Source organism: Schistocerca nitens, chromosome 2, assembly GCF_023898315.1.
Source record: "Schistocerca nitens isolate TAMUIC-IGC-003100 chromosome 2, iqSchNite1.1, whole genome shotgun sequence".
Taxonomy (NCBI): domain Eukaryota; kingdom Metazoa; phylum Arthropoda; class Insecta; order Orthoptera; family Acrididae; genus Schistocerca; species Schistocerca nitens.
In genome coordinates, this window is record NC_064615.1 from 1,043,327,087 (window position 1) to 1,043,346,656 (window position 19,570).

A 19,570-nucleotide genomic window follows, 5' to 3' on the forward strand; every position below is an offset into this window, starting at 1 on the left:
TGATTCAGACCCTCCACTCGGCTCTGTACCAAAGGTCCGCAGTCAGTCCTGTCGACGATGCTGCAGATGGTGAGCTCTGCTTTCATCCCGCTAGCGAGACTGGCAGTATTCACCAAATCAGATAGCCACCGGAGGCCAGAGAGGATTTCCTCCGATCCATAGCGACACACATCATTGGTGCCGACGTGAGCGACCACCTGCAGATGGGTGCACCCTGTACCCTTCATGGCATCTGGAAGGACCCTTTCCACATCTGGAATGACTCCCTCCGGTATGCACACGGAGTGCACATTGGTTTTCTTCCCCTCTCTTGCTGCCATTTCCCTAAGGGGCCCCATTACGCGCCTGACGTTGGAGCTCCCAACTACCAGTAAGCCAACCCTCTGCGACCGCCCGGATCTTGCAGACTGAGGGGCAACCTCTGGAACAGGACAAGCAGCCATGTCAGGCCGAAGATCAGTATCAGCCTGAGACAGAGCCTGAAACCGGTTCGTCAGACAAACTGGAGAGGCCTTCCGTTCAGCCCTCCGGAATGTCTTTCGCCCCCTGCTACACCTCGAGACAACCTCCCACTCTACCATAGCTGAGGGATCAGCCTCAATGCGGGCAGTATCCCGGGCAACCACAGTCGTAGTCCGATCGGAGGATGCGTGGGACGAGCAGGCCGTCCCCGACAAACCCCCATCTGGACCCCCACAGTGATGCCCATTAGCAACAGCCTCAAGCTGTGTGACCGAAGCCAACACTGCCTGAAGCTAGGAGCGAAGGGATGCCAACTCAGCCTGCATCCGAACACAGCAGTTGCAGTCCCTATCCATGCTAAAAACTGTTGTGCAAAGAACGTCTGAACTAATCTACAGAGAGCGCAAACAAATCGACACAAAATTTAAACGGTTATTAAAATACAAGATTGCCTAGTAAATGCAATAATGCTGCTACTTGCGCACTGCTGACACACTGCTCGGTGGCGGAAGGAGACTACGCGATTTTACACTATTCAGGTACTAAAATGCGATGCTACAACTCTCAAATACTATAATAGGCCAGAAATTTATGAATTAAACAATGCAAGTACCAAAAACACGCAAAGATATTAAGAACTAAACTATGTAACAAATGAGTGAGCTAGGAGTATACGACTTGCTGCTACAGCTACTTATCCAACGGCGGCAGGGAGCACACTGACTGTGACAAGTCTTTCGATTTGACGCCACTTTGGCGACTTGCACGTCGATGGGAATGAAATGATGATGACTAAGACAACACAACATCCAGTCCCTGAGCGGAGAAAATCTCCGACCCAGCCAGGAATCGAACCCGGGCCCTTAGGATTGACAGTCTGTCGCGCTAACCCCTCTTTTTTCTTTTTTTTTAAAAAATCTCATGTTGTTCTATGTTGTTTGTTGACTATGTTCGTGGCAGATGTCAGATGACACTCGTTCAGGTTGTTCGTTGATCCGTTCACTCAGTTTTTTTATTACAGAGGGGAGCTAAACCCTCTGACCGAACACGCTGAGCTACCGTGCCGGCGTGTCATCCTTGCGCAGGGGCCATACTAATCTTCTCTGTACCGTTCCAATTTTAGTATATGTACCGCCGAAGCGAGTACAACCACTCAGCTACCGGGGGCGGTCATTTTTCTGGTAAGCTGTCAGGGACAAATTGTTGCTGGTGACTGAAAATTTACTCTTCCCTCCCTGATGCCAAAAAGGTCAACAGATCCCTTAGAACACAAAAGAGAAATGAAAGATCTATTGGTAATAACAGAAACACTTAATTTATTAATAATCTTGTCATAGAAAAATAGAATTAATGAAAAACTTGTATCCTTTTACTGTACAAATTTATTACTGTATCACTTAACACAGATCTTTTAGAATCAACTTCATTAAATCCAATTTTTGCTGCAGTGGAAGCACTGAATGACGAGGAAGATGAAAAAAAAGCTCAGTCATCTTAAAATTATGATGACAGCACGGGTTTAAGGCACCGAAATTAGGAAATTGATATTCTGAATTACTTTCACTCTGGCCAGCAACGGAGTTTAAGAAAAATACGGAGGAAGTTTAAAGAATGACACTCAAATTCATTAATTTAGTTCACATAAACGACTACAAAATTGCAGCTCTGCTGTAGGTGACTTGACTGCTGTAGCTGTAGGTGCTACCACATATGTGAATAATTCTTTTTTCAAAAGAATCGCAAAATGACTGATTATTAAACAAAACTATTTTTGTGTGGAGACTTCTAATCAGAGCATGATGAGCCTTCTCGCTGTGGAGCTCCACTTCATGACGTAGCCTTATTTTACAATACTCGATGAATAGAGCGCTTTTCAGTTGATGAATGTGATTATCAAGGAGAGGACTGTTTGAAATACGTTTATTCAGCTGAAGGAAAACATCTTTCCTTACATCCTGAAAAGATGAGATAACTAATTTCATCAAAGGGCTTTTCCCACTGAAAATGACATTGGTCTAAAACTTTCTCGACCTTTTTGCGCAGATAAACATGAGCATTGGATATATTAGACAAGCCACCTCCGTTTTTTTCTGTTCAAGACACCGGTACTCGAAACTTTAGAACATGGTGAGGTTTGCCAAAGTGGCTCTCCATTTTTTTTTTATCAGTTTCTTAACCAAATACAAAGTGTAGGGAACAGGATTAGGTGTGTCATCATAGTCGTTATTTATTACAGTGGAAAAGCCACTTGCTCTAGTAGATATACCAATATAAATGTGTAAAAATGGATATAGACTCTTAATTATACTAATAAAGCCAGTTCTTCTTGAGTAAACCAGTAAACTTCCCGCAGGAGATTCTTTTAATGTAAACTGGCACTCTTTTGCTTGCTTTACATACCGGCCTCATCGTAAGTGGCAAAAGTCGTAAAATACCAACGCTTACTTTTCAAAAAACCGTGCATTATTGATATAAAAGGATTCAATTTCTTAAAAACCATAAAACTATATTTCACACGTTTTGTTGAAGAAACGTCAGAAGAGTGATGCTGCCTGCCAAATTGATATGCCTTTTACTCCTGTGGAAGCTGGGGACTAAAAGATTCACACTGCAACAAAAACAAGTATCCACGGAAGAACCGTATTTCTGTTGCTTGTAAACAGAACTGTCAGTGTGTTTCACCTGGTCACATGTGAAAACGATAACAATCGCATTAATGTTAGGAATTTGGTAGAAATTAGGTTAACTGCACTGCTACATGTGTAATAGCAATAAGCCATATTAGGCGACTGATGACCTCAGAAGTTAAGTCGCATAGTGTTCAGAGCCAATAGGCCATATTGTTTTATTGTTAAAATAAATGCCCAATTTCAGTTATAAATGAAAAAACCTGTAACTGTCAACTCCACTCCACACAGTGCGTAATAACAGAAACTCGGCTTCTTGCCCCGAATCACTTGACTTAAACGTTTGTTTTAGTGTAATGAAGTCACGCGCAGTCTGTATTATATATAGTCTATGGAGCTTCCGCTTGAAAAAAAGCCGACTTATTTTCTCCTCTTCGGTTTTTCTCAATAGAAACATATAACACGGATTGCCGGTATCTTTGAGAGGATATCTGCCTTTTCACAATATCCATCTGAATTATCTTTATGTTTATGTAATCGAACAAGGATGGTGCACTAGAGCAAGACTCTGCTCTTGACGCCAATAAGAAAAATTATGTGTATTTTCTGAAGAAACATCTCAGCTCTCAAAACAACAGATCTACCTTAGCCCTGAACTGTTGCGTTGTGATCGCCTCAATGGGCCCCCCACACGGTTGACGACTTGCGCTATTTGAAAAGATACCAAACTGACACTCATGCGACCATGCTACACGCTTCCACTCTGCTGCAATCTGTTTCTGTCCCGTTTGGACCAATGAATACATGTAGCTTTTTGCGGTCGTTTGTGATATACTCAGTACAAATGTCATTAAATTCAGTCTCCAGCTGGTTGAGATGGACCTGTATTCACTAAGAACGGCAAGACTTTTCCGGTTGCAAAGCGATTATCGGGAAGGCGACTCCGGTCACTGTTTTCCGTTAGTTTGGATCTTTGTATTACGAAGTTTCTTACGCCATGTTACACATTTCCGGCTGTTGCACCTTTCCTATAGAAGTGTTGGACAGCCTGCGTCGATATACCAATAATTCGTTCTGTTTCATTGAAGCTGTTGTCGTGCGCACATCCAAATATGTTGGCATCATTCTGTCAGTCTTCCTCGTATCCACGTCGATGCATATTGCTGCACAGATTCAATAGAGACGACACGCACACATCACTTCACAGCCATGACCTATTCAAATGGTGAAGGGCCGTACGACCGCTTGGTGTAACTTCTACATCTTTAACAGTGCTCTAAGGTGACTAGCGTTCTGAATATGACACGACCATAAACATCACTCTCATACGTAAACCATCCGTTTGGTTCTCGCTTCCCGCACCCGGGTTCCCGGGTTCGATTCCCGGCGGTGTCAGGGATTTTCTCTGCCTCGTGATGACTAGGTGTTGTGTGATGTCCTTAGGTTAACTAGGTTTAAGTAGTTCTAAGTTCTAGGGGACTAATGACCATAGATGCTAAGTCCCATAGTGCTCAGAGCCATTGGAACCATTTGAACCATCCGTTTAGCAAGTAAACATTAGTCTTTTACACTATTACTGACTTATAAAACCTGCACGCGATACGTATGCGTCTGCAAGTGTCTCTGTAAGCCCTTTTACACAGACGTCAGTGGATTAACTGAGACGTAGAAACTTCTTAAGGCTAAATACTAATGATTCTTTTAGCATTCATGTCAGACGGACGTCGCCATTCTAGGATTCATAAAACTGATATTGTATCTTTGATTCTCATTCTGTTGTTGAATTATTTTCTTTCTTTCTTTGGGCCTTGTCCCGCATAAGAGATTTGACAGTATTGGTTGCAGAGGGTGGCCGGATGCCCTTCTTGCCACCACCCCGAAGCCCCTGGGACGTAAGTAGTGTACCCCAGCTGTTTGTGTCTAGTGTAAGCCATGAAACAGTGTGAACGTCTGCAACTGTTTGTGAGTCGTGTAATTGAGGCGGAACGTGTGGGCCAGCCCAGTATTCACCTAGTGGGATGTGGAAAACCGCATAAAACCCACATCCAGGCTGGCGGGCATACCGGCCCTCGTCGTTAATCCGCCGGGCGGATTCGATCCGGGGCCGGCGCGCCTACCGAAGTCGAGGAAGGAGCGTATTAGCGCTCTCGGCTACCCTAGCGGGTCTTATTGTTGTACAGTAATTAAAACCTCATTATAATTTTAGAACCGTTTGGTATTTAAAAATACGTAAATGAAATAAAGTTGAATTGCTAAAATTTGAGTCAACCGTAAATACCATCTTCTCCAGACCATTTGCGAGCCACGAAGAGTTCCATTATGTAATGGAATCCGATTATCTGATTTCCAATTTTCATATCGGTATTTACTATTGAGCTAAAGTCTTTTTTATACCCTCAGCTAAATGTCTTCATCGTGCTCCTGATGTGTGTAGTATTTCGATTAGAAACAGGTAACTAAGAGAGTAGTTTGATTGTCGCCGTTACGCACTTCCTATTTCCTGTTTCGTACACAGCGATGTACACTGTCCTGTCACATCATTGTGAACACTTTTCAAAAGGCTGAATAAACATCTTTTGCTGCGCATACCGCTGCAAGGCGTGCTGTTAGAAAGTCAGGGAGGTTCTGGAAGGACCGACAAAGATGTGGACCGCGCGGGGGTCCTGTGACGTAGCCAACAGCGACAGGTTTCTCGGTTGAGGATCCATGGCGCGAACACAGCCCGATCGAGGTGGTTCCAGAGATTCCTATTGGGTTTAAATCTTGGGCTTTCGGTGGCTAGGGGACTCCGGTAAAATCATTCTGTTCCTCTCTGAAAACCGTACGTATACTGCGAGCTGTCTAACAAGTTGCATTGTCCTGACGGTGGATGCTATCTTGCCATTGATAAAACAAACTGCATATACGGGTGGACGCGATTCCTGAGAACAGATGCGTACTTGCATTCATCCATCGTGACTTCCAGAATGATATCATTAAAGGGAGTGTTACGAAAACATTCCCCAGCCCATCACGCACTTCCCTCCGTCCTGTAGTCTTCCGACGACTTTTGCATTGTGTTTGGTTCCCGTCGTTTCACGCTGCACACGCCAACGGCCATCTGTTTGATAGAACATAAACCGTGACACATCGGAAAAGGTCATGCGTCCCCACTTAGTGGATGTGCGGTTTTGGTACTGGTGTGCAAATTCTAGCCTTAGTCACCGATGAATAGTAGTCAGCATGGGTGCATGAGCGAAGTGCCTGCAGCGGAGGCCCATACGCTGCGACGTTCGCTCGACGGTCGTTGCTGATACACTATTGGTGCTCAACAGTTGCACATATATTCACCTGCACGGAACTCCGCACCCGTTGTTCACCTCTGTCGTCTGTGAGCCCATGTTGCTCCACAGTTGCCTTAGCGTAGGTTTAGGGTAGCGCCATTTTGCCATGAAACGTTGTACGTTACCCATGTCTGCACTTGGAAGTTTGCAAATGTAGCCATTTCGGACGTACTGCCACCTTTGGCCCTAAAGCCAGAGATCATATCGTTCTAGAGATGAAATAAATTGCTCTGTTTTCCGCGTCACCCGATACGGTTTGTATACCATCCACTGCTAGTGCTGCCACCTGCAGTCTGTGCGTGGCCTGACGTCGAACACAGGTGGTGGTCACACTAATGTGACTGGACCGAGTGTTTAAGGTTAAAACTGATACACAGCTTACATTTAACGTTACGATGCAATTCGATAGGATTCACAGAATGGGTATTACGACATCAGTACCGGTATTCCTTTCATTATTTTTTTTTCTTTCTCATTCTAGCATATGCAGTATCATACGTGTTTCCGTCCACATACCACAATTGTTCGAGCTTTGTAACTCATTCGGCTGGAACACGACGTTGATATCGTAAGCGTCACACGTTATCTATTCCATGCGCGATGGAGAACATTCGTTCGTTGAGTGGATAACTTATCTGACGGTTAACTGTCCGCGGTGACCGAGCGGTTCTAGGCGCTTCAGTCCGGAACTGCGCGACTGCTACGATCACAGGTTCGAGTCCTGCCTCGGGCATGGATGTCTGTGATGTCCTTAGGTTAGTTAGGTTTAAGTAGTTCTAAGTTCTAGGGGACTGATGACCTGAGATGTTAAGTTCCATAGTCCTCAGAGCCATTTATCTGAATGTTAGGTCCGATTTTTCTCTTGCTAATAAACTTGGATTAGCGTTCTTTGTAAACGTGCAAGTATATCCTATTCGAATTCTCCTTTGTCGACAGCAGGCAGATATTAAATTGGGTGTGTCATCATTGCAGAAGCACAGATTAATGTGGGACTGTCTGGAATAGTGTATACAGGGTGTTACAAAAAGGTACGGCCAAACTTTCAGGAAACATTCCTTACACACAAAGAAAGAAAATATGTTTTGTGGACATGTGTCCGGAAACTCTTACTTTCCATGTTAGAGCTCATTTTTCTACTTCTCTTCAAATCACATTAAACATGGAATGGAAACACACAGCAACAGAACTTGCCAGCGTGACTTCATTTTGTTACAGGAAATGTTCAAAATGTCCTCCGTTAGCGAGGATACATACATCCACCCTCCGTCGCATGGAATCCCTGATGCCCTGGAGAATGGCGTATTGTATCACAGCCGTCCACAATAAGAGCACGAAGAGTCTCTACATTTAGTACCGCAGTTGCGTAGACAAGAGCTTTCAAATGCCCCCTTAAATGAAAGTCAAGAGGGTTGAGGTCAGGAGAGCGTGGACGCCATGGAATTGGTCCGCCTCTACCAATCCATCGGTCACCGAATCTGTTGCGGGGAAGCGTACGAACACTCGACTGAAATATGAAGGAGCTCCATCGTGCATGAATCTAATGTTGTTTAGTACTTGTAAAGGCACATGTTCTAGGAGCACAGGTAGAATATCCCGTATGAAATCATGATAACGTGCTCCATTGAGCGTAGGTCGACGACATTAAAATGAGCTCTAACATGGAAATTAAGCGTTTCCGGACACATGTCCACTTAACATTGGTCCGCAGCTCGTGGTCGTGCGGTAGCGTTCTCGCTTCCCGCACCCGTGTTCCCGGGTTCGATTCCCGGCGGGGCCAGTGATTTTCTCTGACTCGTGATGACTGGGTGTTGCGTGATGTCCTTACGTTAGTTAGGTTTAAGTAGTTCTAAGTTCTAGGGGACTGATGACCGTAGCTCTTAAGTCCTATAGTGCTCAGAGCCATTTGAACCATTTGAACCACTTAAGATCTTTTCCTTATTTGTGTGTGAGGAATGTTTCCTGAAAGTTTGGCCGTACCTTTTTGTAACACCCTGTATAAATACTAGGGAGGGGACCGTTAGGAAGGAAAAGACCACCCGCGTGATCTGCACGTAACACTACGGTCTTCGTAAGACTTTAAAAACTAAATATATTCCAGTGTTCATGGAAACAAGTTGTCTCTTCTTTTAAAATAAGAACTACGCAGACATTCCTCTGTAGCAAATGTACATTTATAAATCTTATTCCAGTTCTAAATATTGTTAAGATGAGACAATTCACTTCTTTTTAAAGTAATTCCTGAGATCTGAAAAAAATTAGGCCAAACCAGCTATTGTATTATTCGAACTTCGTTAAAAATATGCTATCTATTACACTGAGTAGGAAACTTGAAATTTGTTACTTTTTCCTTTGATAATGGAACTTTTAAATTCTATAAATCGCCTGTTATTTGACATCCCATTGGTAAAAGAGGCCAGAAACACAAAAAAAAAATCATCTGTTTTGTAGTGATGGTATAAACAGAAGACATTTTAACCGAGTAACATGGATGTTAGGTGTGAAGGAAATTCACCATTAACCAGTTAAAGTTTAGAAAAAAATTCGTGAAAATACTTGAAAATTGATAAAAATGGTAAAAAAATTTTGTGTAGACGTCTGAAAAGAAAAAAAGCATATTAATGCGTAACACGAAAGGAAGATTTTCTATTAAGAAAATAATGCAAAGTATTTCGATTTCATTAAACAACGTAGCCCTTACGGGAATTAATCGAAACGCTCACATATCAGATACATTTATACTAACTACGGCAATATTTGATGCAGATGTGACAGCTCGTTTCCTCAGATTTGTAATGATCTAGGCTCGCTCGCAGACTCTTGCTTACTGGAAGTTTTTCGTTATTATGCATTCGCTTGGGTCAGTTTTCGCCACTAACTTCTTTCAAAAAAAAAAAGTTCAAATGTGTGTGAAATCTTATGGGACTTAACTGCTAAGATCATCAGTCCCTAAGCTTACACACTACTTAACCTAAATTATCCTAAGGACAAACACAAACACCCATGCCCGAGGGAGAACTCGAACCTCCGCCGGGATCAGCCGCACAGTCCATGACTGCAGCGCCTAAGACCGCTCGGCTAATTCCGCGCGGCTAACTTGTTTACAGTACGCGTACAAATTTTGAACTAGAGGCCCCTGGTATCTCATACAGCTTCGCTTTAAACTGGCACTAAGTATACACAAAATATTTGAAATATTTCCATCTTATTTCATAACATCTGAATCCTACACTCATTCCTTTACCAAAAAAAACCGTATTTCTTTTTGGAAGAGTTTTTGGCAACATGAGACCTAAATGGAGAACGTGATGCTTATATAATTGCAAACATGCTGTTTCTGTGTACCCTTGAATGTCACGTTTAGAAATAGACTGCTCTTCATGTGGGAGTGGACAGAGAGAATGAGACATTTTCCTAGTTGCAACTTGCTTCAACAACTAGTTCTTTGACAAATTACTATGTCAAGGACTTTGTCCTTTGTTATGACCTCAACGGCCTAGGTGAAGTGCGTTTAACATGTGCGTATGCCAGCACATTTAATGCCAACCTAGAGTCCACTTGAAACGTAGTTAAGTTTTCAGTTTGCCTAAACTTACAAATAAAAATGTTAGCTAACACTATGAAACTCATTTTAAAGTAAAATTTAGAGAGGCGGCAAAGATCTTCGGAGCGATGTCGATTTATTTTTCCTTGCCTTTGTTATTGACGATATTAACTTGAGAAGCAAACGCAATAATTTTTAAACATTACTAAATATTTTACACCTGGGACGCCACAGAAGATATATCAAAATATAAATCATAAACTGAAAGTGTGTGGATGCTAATGAACGTAGCCACTAAAAGCCCTCAAAACAAACCGCAACCGCCATTGTTCCTCACATGCGGGTCCCGTGTGACGTGCTCATTACATCACGGAGAGAAGGGGAGGTCAAGCGAGCAGTTTATTCGCTCTCCGGTCGATTATTGAATTTCTCATTGGTCAAAAATGAAGCGATTATTTTTATTTTTTATTTTATCATTTTTTCGGCTGTCTTCCGTCTGTCCCTAAATCTGTCCAGTCTCTCTCTGCCTAACTATTATATTCAACACTTAATATCTTCTACACTCCGTTTTGCACACAGTGCTCTTCGTCTATACCTATTGTTCGTTACGTCCCCTGCTGCTTATGCTAGTTCTGGGCCGTCTTAAATGTTCCTCTTATCTTTCCCCTGTTCTATTTAGGGGCTTCCATAATTTCTATGCCGACACGTTCTTTTTGTTGTGACCAGGAGAAACAATTTTCGTCCAGCCACCGCTGTGCGTTCTTTGATTACTCTGGGGGAAGTCTCGTCATACTTGAACACGTGAAGTATTAGTTCACCTACTGTACATAGATGAATAAAAGATTTACTTAGCTCTGACACACCTCTTTGCCACACGACTGCTTGGTATGTTACGGCTGTTATTGGCTATTAAAGCATAGCTTGATGCACAGATTAAGGAATTGTCCTCTTGCTGTACATTGTTTCATATTTAAATGAACAAGTCAGACAGGAAACTGCTGCTATCACGTTGGTTCTCCACTATGGGGTTGATTCCTTCAGATGAGGTCACAAACTGGGTTAAGCTCTTGCTTGCTAGACAGTATATAGAACTCAGTGTGATGGCGCTGCTGTGCTGATAGTGGATGCGTGGTCGTCAGAGGTGTCTCCCATACGTCATTGCGACTGCAGTGGTATCAAGTGGTTGAAATGGCTCTGGGCACTATGGGACTTAACATCTGAGGTCATCAGTCCCCTAGAACGTAGAACTACTTAAACCTAACTAACCTGACGCCATCACACATATCCATGCCCGAGGCGGGATTCGAACCTGCGACCGTAGCGGTCGCATGGTTCCAGACTGAAGCGCGTAGAACCGCTCGGCCACAGCGGCCGGCGCAGTGGTATCGATTCGCATTACCATTTATGGTGTGGTAACGCGACGTCTATACGATACCTCACTTCTAGTATCGATATGGATGTCTAACTGTGATCCTACCTATAGATCTTATCGCACTTAATGTAGGCACATGAGTGTAAATGAAGTTCGTAATCCATTTGTAGTGACGCATTAAAGACTGTAAAATGTAACAATTTTGCAGTACCAGTGTAGCAGACAAGAAGAGGAAAAGGGCTTTAGGTTTTACATGAAAGCAGAACAAACATAAAATTAAGTCTATGGCGCTATAGAGAATGCTGTAGGAGCACCGCATTGTTGAGAGACGAGGTGTGCATTTTAGCAGGGAACGAAGTCTGGCAACAGGGCGACGTAGGTGGCGGATGTAGATGCGGGTAACGGCGAATCCATCGGATACAAACGAAAAATGGTTGTTAAGGTTACGGAACCAACCGTTCAAAATATCTGCGTTTCCTCACGAAACTTAAGAACAACCGGCACAACAAACGACTCTCAGTGGAAGTTGCATTGGTGTGATGTTCTCTACACACATTTCTCTGTATTGTGAGGAACGTGCGTCATACTCCACATATCACTGAGAGGTGTTCACTTTTACCTTTAGAACTCATTCAGATATTTTTGTGTTAAATATATTCTGAAACGTCTAGTAATGAGAAATCAAGGAGGCAGATGTATAAACCTGATAATGTCAATGAAAATCCGTTTCAGACGACAAACTATGTGGAATACATATTGATCGCAAGGGACAGCTTCTCGAAAGGATGTTGTAAAATATACGTTAACGAAAGAAGAATAACGGTAAGGGATATTAATCGAATTGAATGAGGTGATGCTGTAGAAATTACACTAGGAAATGAAGCGCTACAAGTAGTGGTCAGTTTTTGCTGTATGGGAGATAAAAACCTGAAGATGGGAGAAATAAAGCTTATATAAAAGTTGAATGCAGACTGACAATAGGACTCCAAATTACGCGTTAGGCAGTGTTTTATGATAGTATACGGTGTTTCAAAAAGATAGTTTTGATTTCAAAAGACTATACCTTCTACAAGATCAAATTTCCCGCTGTCCGGAAGACAAAAAACTGCAGTAAATTTTAACTAGTCATACGACTACAAAGGTTTTATTTTAATTACAAGCATCGGATATTATATCACTTACATACATGCAGTTAAAAGCTTGGGAAACATTTTAGAATAGCTTTTAAAAGCGGTTTTCGTTCCACTTTCGTAAGTATTCAGTGTGCTGTCCATGAGACGTATGACAAATTTCCAGAGTAAGGACAAACCCGACTCATAACTTCCAGAACATGTCTGAAGTTACTGTTTTCAGTAATGCTCATATGCGAGTCGAGTCGGAGTTCATTCAAAGGTTTTGGTACGGAAGGTGTAAAGGAGTCTTTCACAAAACCCCGACAAAAAACGTCACATACCGTACACTCCTTACAGACGATCTATCATTAGGACAGCTATTTTCCAGCATAACGACAAGCGCCCACACGCCGGCCTGGAACGTTACAGCAGAAAGGGCTTTGAGATGACGTCAGCCAGTAGTACGTTGCCTAGGACGACACCACGACGTGAGCGGTCCATATGTGACGAAAAGGCCCGCTGGATAAGCCGAGCGGTCAAGGCGCTGCAGTCATGGACTGTGCGCCTGGTCCCGGCGGAGGTTCGAGTCCTCCCTCGGGCATGGGTGTGTGTGTTTGTCCTTAGGATAATTTAGGTTAAGTAGTGTGTAAGCTTAGGGACTGATGACCTTTGCAGTTAAGTCCCATAAGATTTCACACACGTTTCAAACTTTTTTTTTTTTTTTTTTTTTTTTTTTTTGCGACGAAAATAATATGCCGCTCCGCCTAGCTGCGGCCGCACTAGAACTCGAGCCGTCATCCAAACGCTTTAGCCGTGGCTTATGAACTGTTGTGTTTTGCTTTCACTCAAATTGTATATGCCAAAGGACATCGATTATTTGCGTATCGCCAGTTGCTTACCACACCTCTTTGTGAAAACGCGAAGTTAGGTACTGTCAATTTTACTTAGTGTAATAAACTCCATTAATAATATTTGCTTGAATTGTTGTCTAGGTAACCGAGAAAATAGCTTCCTAGGCACCGTGTATTAGACGAGTGGGTAGGATACCACGCCGGCTGCGGTGGTCTAGCGGTTCTAGGCGCTCAGTCCGGAGCCGCGCGACCGCTACGGTCGCAGGTTCGAATCCTGCCTCGGGCATGGATGTGTGTGATGTCGTCAGGTTAGTTAGATTTAAGTAGTTCTAAGTTCTAGGGGACTAATGACCACATATGTTAAGTCCCATAGTGCTCAGAGCCATTTGAACCATTTGATACCACGAGCTACATGTTAAGAAAAGCTCTTACATTCAAGTGACAGGGCGGTGGTGCTCTCTGCTGTTAAAACATGAGATGCCTTTTGTATGTGTGTTAATACACTGTCGACTAGAGGCTCTTTGGGTAGTGAAAGAGCGAATGCAGAAGCTAACGGCACATAGGATACTTATACAGTCAACCACATGTACCAGCGACTTTCAACTGGCACTAAGGCAGTATATGGTTGAAACGTCTGTCGAATAAAAAACTGAATTGTTATTGCTTATCCTCTTTTCCTAATAATGATCATTATATCTTTAATTACTTGATGGTCAAATTAAAATAATGAACTCGATTCGTTTTTCATTTGATTAAGTCACTGAAATCATGTTTAAGAATTATGTCTTTGTATCTGCAAAATGTAGACCCAGAAATAAAGAACATCTCCGTCACTAACAAATTACTCCCCATTTGTTAAAATAAACGTATTTCATCGCCTTTCCATTGTAAATAGTAAATTTTACATGCATATAAACTTAATGTCAGCTTACCTTTTCAATATACTTCAGTGACAGCATAATGTCCTGGTTGAGAGTAGTATCAGATGATTCTTCATTTCTGCCATATTCTTGGTCTTGTGTTGAAGAAAAACTGGCGATTACTGTCTCGGTCACCCAGTAAATTCTGAGAACACACCCGTACATTTTCAGTCAGCCGAAACACAAATCAGATTACACTTCACAACTGAAATTTCAGGTAATGAAACAGTATAGCAAATTTGTTTGTCTGGTTCTTAAATCAAAACAATGCGATTTACGAGCGTTGGAACTTAAATAGTTGCAACTATTTATTCGCAACCGGTACAAAAGAGTTACATATTTCACCTGCTGCTGTCCTTCAAAGTAGTCACCAGCGTTGTGTAGAACACGTTGCCAGCGTTGTGGAAGGCGTAGTATACAGTTAGCAGAGCCTGTTCTGTTGATGGTCCGAATGGAGCGGTGTCGAATCTCTGGAACGAATGCCACGAAGTGGTTCCTTCATCTGCGGAATCAAATCAAAGTCACAAGCACTTAAGTCCGAGGTGTATGGTGGATGGTACAGTACTTCGCAGTCCCATCGACCGAACAGAGCAGCCACAGCTTGTGCTGTATGCGCTCGCGCATTGTCGTGCAAAGTGATGGGTGGGTTGCACAGAAAGCGTCACCGCTTCTTTCGCAAAGCTGGTCGCAGCTGATGCTTCAAAGACAAACAGTAATACTGTGCATTGACGGTCTGCCGTGGACGAACGTAATGCGTTAGGATAACACCATCACAGTCGCACACGAGAATCAACATAATTTTAGATCGCTCCGTTCGCCCCATCAACAGAACAGGCTCTGCTAATGGTATACTACGCCTTCCACATCGCTGGCAACGTGTTCTACACAACGCTGGTGACTAGTTTGAAGGACAGTAACAGGTGCAAACATGTAACTCTTTTGTATCGGTTGTGAATAATAGTTGCCACTATTTAAGTTCCAGCCCTCGTAGATTGGCAGTCTCAAATAAAATCCTAAGCAAGCCTATTGAGCACCACATCCGATGCTAGTCACAGAACTAAGAAAACATCAACCGAACGTGTCCCTGGTAGTGTGATTCATTACTAACCCTGAAACATAAGGCCGGCCAGAGTGGCCGAGCGGTTCTAGGCGCTACAGTCTGGAACCGCGCGACCGCTACGGTCGCAGGTTCGAATCCTGCCCCGGGCATGGATGTGTGTGATATCCTTAGGTTAGTTAGGTTTAAGTAGTTCTAAGTTCTAGGGGACTGATGAATTCAGCAGTTAAGTCCCATAGTGCTCAGAGCCATTTGAACCATTTTTGAACCTGAAACATAAATATGGCTCTGAGCACTATGGGACTTAACATCTGAGGTCATCAGTCCCCTAGAACTTAGAACTACTTAAACCTAACTAACCTAAGGACATCACACACATCCATGCCCGAGGCAGGATTCGAACCTGCGGCCGTAGCGGTCGTGCGGTTCCAGACTGAAGCGCCTAGAACCGCTCGGCCACACCGGCCGGCAAACATAAATATTTCAGTGATATTACGATTTGTCTTCCTACAAGATAGCATAGAACTTACCTGGAAGTTCGTTTCTATTAACACCATTTGTTTCTGTTCACCAAATTCTACCGCTTTGGATGGTGAAATTAAAATTTCTTTGCTCGCATCTCTTCTCGATCGATCGCCCAGTCGCACCTGTGTTGATGACGTGCTGCACTCGCACCAGAGAGAGCGTTCGGCGGCGCGTGGTCTGCAGCGAGACAGCGAGAAACAGCAGTAGTCGGCCGAAGTACAGAGAGCAACTGGTTACACCGCCTGAGGACAGCGCTGAAGCCACTGTGGATGTGGCTAATACTCTTGTGGCGCATTGCCGAGGTCCAGGTTCTAGTGTGACAGCCGAGACTGTCTTGGAATCAGAGTATTGGCACAGTATCTGCCGGGGTCAGAAGATGAGTCCGCTGTTCGGAGCGCCAGCGACAATGTGTACTTGATGCACCGCCCGAGGCCGCCGTGTGCTGGGGAAGACACTTTGTGGGGCAGTGCTGTGTCTTGCATACGCACTGGCTGCACTTGTTTTAGTTCGGCGTTGCTGGACCAAAGTACTCGCTGTGGGGCCCAGTCTGATGTGGAAGAGTGAGTTCATTGACAGTCACCAGGCCCGAGACTGGAACAAAGGGTGCCATAGAGATGGTCAATGTGGTGTGCAGAGTCACAGCACACGGTGTGGGATGTGGCCAGCTGGATTTGGATATCGTCTACTTGGAGAGTCACGGTGTATTCTGCCTGTGTTAGAAGAACCCGGCAGTTCATAGCCAGAGGTGAGGATTGCAGAATATCTTACTTACTGCAAAATATTACTGAGAACAAAGTGATGTGCTTTAGTGGCCCCCACCCCTTAGTATGATGTTGGTACTTCCTGTTGACGGAGTAACTTACAGTGATGCGCCGTGTGCCAAACTATTTTTTGGGTTGGGTTGTTTGTGGGAGAAGACCAGACAGCGAGGTCATCGGTCTCATCGGATTAGGGAAGGACGGGGATGGAAGTCGGCCGTGCCCTTTCAAAGGAACCATCCCGACACTTGCCTGGAGCGATTTAGGGAAATCACGGAAAACCTGAATCAGGATGGCCGGACGCGGGATTGAACCGTCGTCCTCCCGAATGCGAGTCCAGTGTGCTAGCCACTGCGCCACATCGCTCGGTCATGTGTGCCAAAGTACGTGAAGTAGGCTGGTGCCTGCTACTCTTACAAATTGTGTCAAGTGAATTACATTATTGAACGGTCGGACTGCGCTTCAGAATTGTTATATTATATTCTATTATGTTCATAAATCTCACCGATAGATTCTACGAGGGGCGTTCAACTGATAATGCAATACGTTTTTTACTGGAAGCAGGTTAGTTATACTCAGGATTGCACACACCATATTATTTCCAACCCTTTTGGCTGCTAAACCATATTTTTAACATAATCTCCGTTCACTGTGGCGGCATTAAAGCGTCTTAACGGGAAGGTCTGTATGGCCGCAATTCCCACAAGGTACTACCACTGATCCAGGTTCATGCCAACGGCTTGTTGCATCAATAGCCTCCCCATCATCTACGTACTGTTTACCGTGGAATGCATTATTCACTGGAACAATCACATGGAAGTAGGAAGCTGCGAGATTTAGGCTGTAGGCTGGATGAGGAAGAAGAGTCGAATGAAGTCCTGTGAGGCATTGCATTGACATGGAGAAGGAGAAGTTGAAGTTCATTTGTATTTTTGTCGCGACGAATACGCTGAAGTTGTTTCTTTAATTTCCTGAGGGCAGCACAAAACAGTTCATAGTTGAGCGTTGCGTCTTCTGGGGACATAAAATAGAATAACGCCTTCAGGGTCCTAGGAACAGCGCCATGACTTTACCGGATCAGCGTGCGGCTTTCAACTTTTTCTTCGGAGGAGAGGCTGAGTGACGCCGCTCCATGCATTGCCGTTTTGTTTCCGTTTCGAAGTGATAAACCCATGTTTCATCGCCTGGATGCTGTTCGACAAAAAATGGTCACGATCAGCCTAGTAGCACGCCATCAACTGCTCACAGATGGTCCTTAGTTGCTCTTTATGGTCTTCTGTTTGGTGACGAGGAACACAGCGGGCACATAGCTTTGAGTACCCCGACTTGTGGACCAATCTTTCAGCACTATCAACTGAGACCTTGACCAGGTGATCCGTCGATCACCTGGAATGAGAGCGTCCGAATGTTCCAACATTGCATGGTTTGCACGACCTTCTGTAAGTAGGCTGTTTAGGTTTTTATGTTGGTAATGCCATGTAGTTCTGTTGGCTGGTTGGACTCATTGTTGGAATATTTCGGAGTGGCCGAGCGGTTCTAGGCGCTACAGTCTGGAACCGCGCGACCGCTACGGTCGCAGGTTCGAATCCTGCCTCGGGCATGGATGTGTGTGATGTCCTTAGGTTAGTTAGGTTTAAGTATTTCTAAGTTCTAGGGGACTGATGACCACTGCTGTTAAGTCCCATAGTGCTCAGAGCCATTTTTGTTGGAATATTTGCTTGTGTAGTGTCAGGCAGTTGGATGTGAACAGCGCGTAGCGTTGGGCAGTTGGAGGTGAGCCGCCAGCAGTGGTGGATGTGGAGAGAGAGATGCCAGAGTTTTGAGCGGACGATCTGGACGTGTGTCCCCCAGAAAAATGAAATTTGGTAGAAGTTTTCCAGCACAGCCATTTATAATTTTTCGAAGAGGACGTTTAACTTGTTGTGATGATGACACGCCTAGTCCAATGACTCACCGAGCTTTGCTTTACTGCTAGGTCCCCTTTGATGTACTGGAAGACCCTATGAATAACTGCGATGCTCTGGTTGTCGCCAAAAGAAACTTAATGACAGCGTGGTACGCGCTTCCGTTACGGACGCCAATTTGTAAGGCTACGTATAGCGCTGCAACCGGTCGTAACCTCATGAAACTATCGAGACTGAAGCAGGAATATTCCACAATGTCCCATAACAAATTCAACATTTCTTCTACCGAAATCAGCCGGGCGAAAAATTTGTCTCATTACTTGTTGGATGACCTCTTAAGTTCACCATTCTTTAACATCACAAGTCATTCTGTTACGAGCTGCATTATTTGTTATGTGTTAGTGAGTTCTGTGTATTTGTGCTGTCCATTAATTTTGGATAGGTAGATTGTGGAGGATGATGGTAGCGTAGGTTAGATCTTCCAGTGACAGTTGCTTATCTCACAAGGAACCCGTTGAATGTGAATTCGCAAGTTCAATCTTCAGTAAGGCTCATTTGAAAATGTTCTGTTGACGGTTATGAACGGAAAAATATTTCCTGCTTGTGACTCACTATGCACATCAGGAGGGCGACAGAAAACGAGTGTCCGGAATGTGCAGAGATCTACCTTCTACGGGATGTGTGTGTTACACTTCACGAAATGGACGTCGCCAACACCCAAGAAATGTTCAAAACAAACCCTAACTTGCACCATTAACACCGAATGGAAAATGGCGCCCCACAGATTTTCGCACTATCAAGATCTAAGGCGAATGCCTTAGGAGTCAGAAACCGTGCAGGACGTTAAGCTAGGTATCCATTTCTTAATACTGTGTATTGAATTGTATTGGTGTAATGTGGCGAAGAGAACTGACCGCATGTGACGGCATGCAACCGAACGCGAAACGGTCTGTCGAGTGGCTTATCGTGAAACTGGCTGTCCCTTAAGGGTATCTGTAGATAGTGCGATAATATGTTTTAAGAGCACGGAAAAATCAAACATCCAGAGGATGAATTTTCCCACTGGTTCCAGTTGGTCTGAATTGCAATGTCTCAGACTTTTCAGGAGGGATAATTTG

General features: G+C 43.9%; 1 non-coding gene across 1 annotated transcript; it reads right to left on the bottom strand.

The window, feature by feature from the left end:
- Positions 1–1,505: 1,505 nt before the first annotated feature.
- Positions 1,506–1,609, bottom strand: LOC126237739 (U6 spliceosomal RNA). The gene has a single exon (XR_007545192.1). It is a non-coding gene; the product is annotated as a U6 spliceosomal RNA (small nuclear RNA).
- Between the last annotated feature and the right edge of the window lie 17,961 nt (positions 1,610–19,570).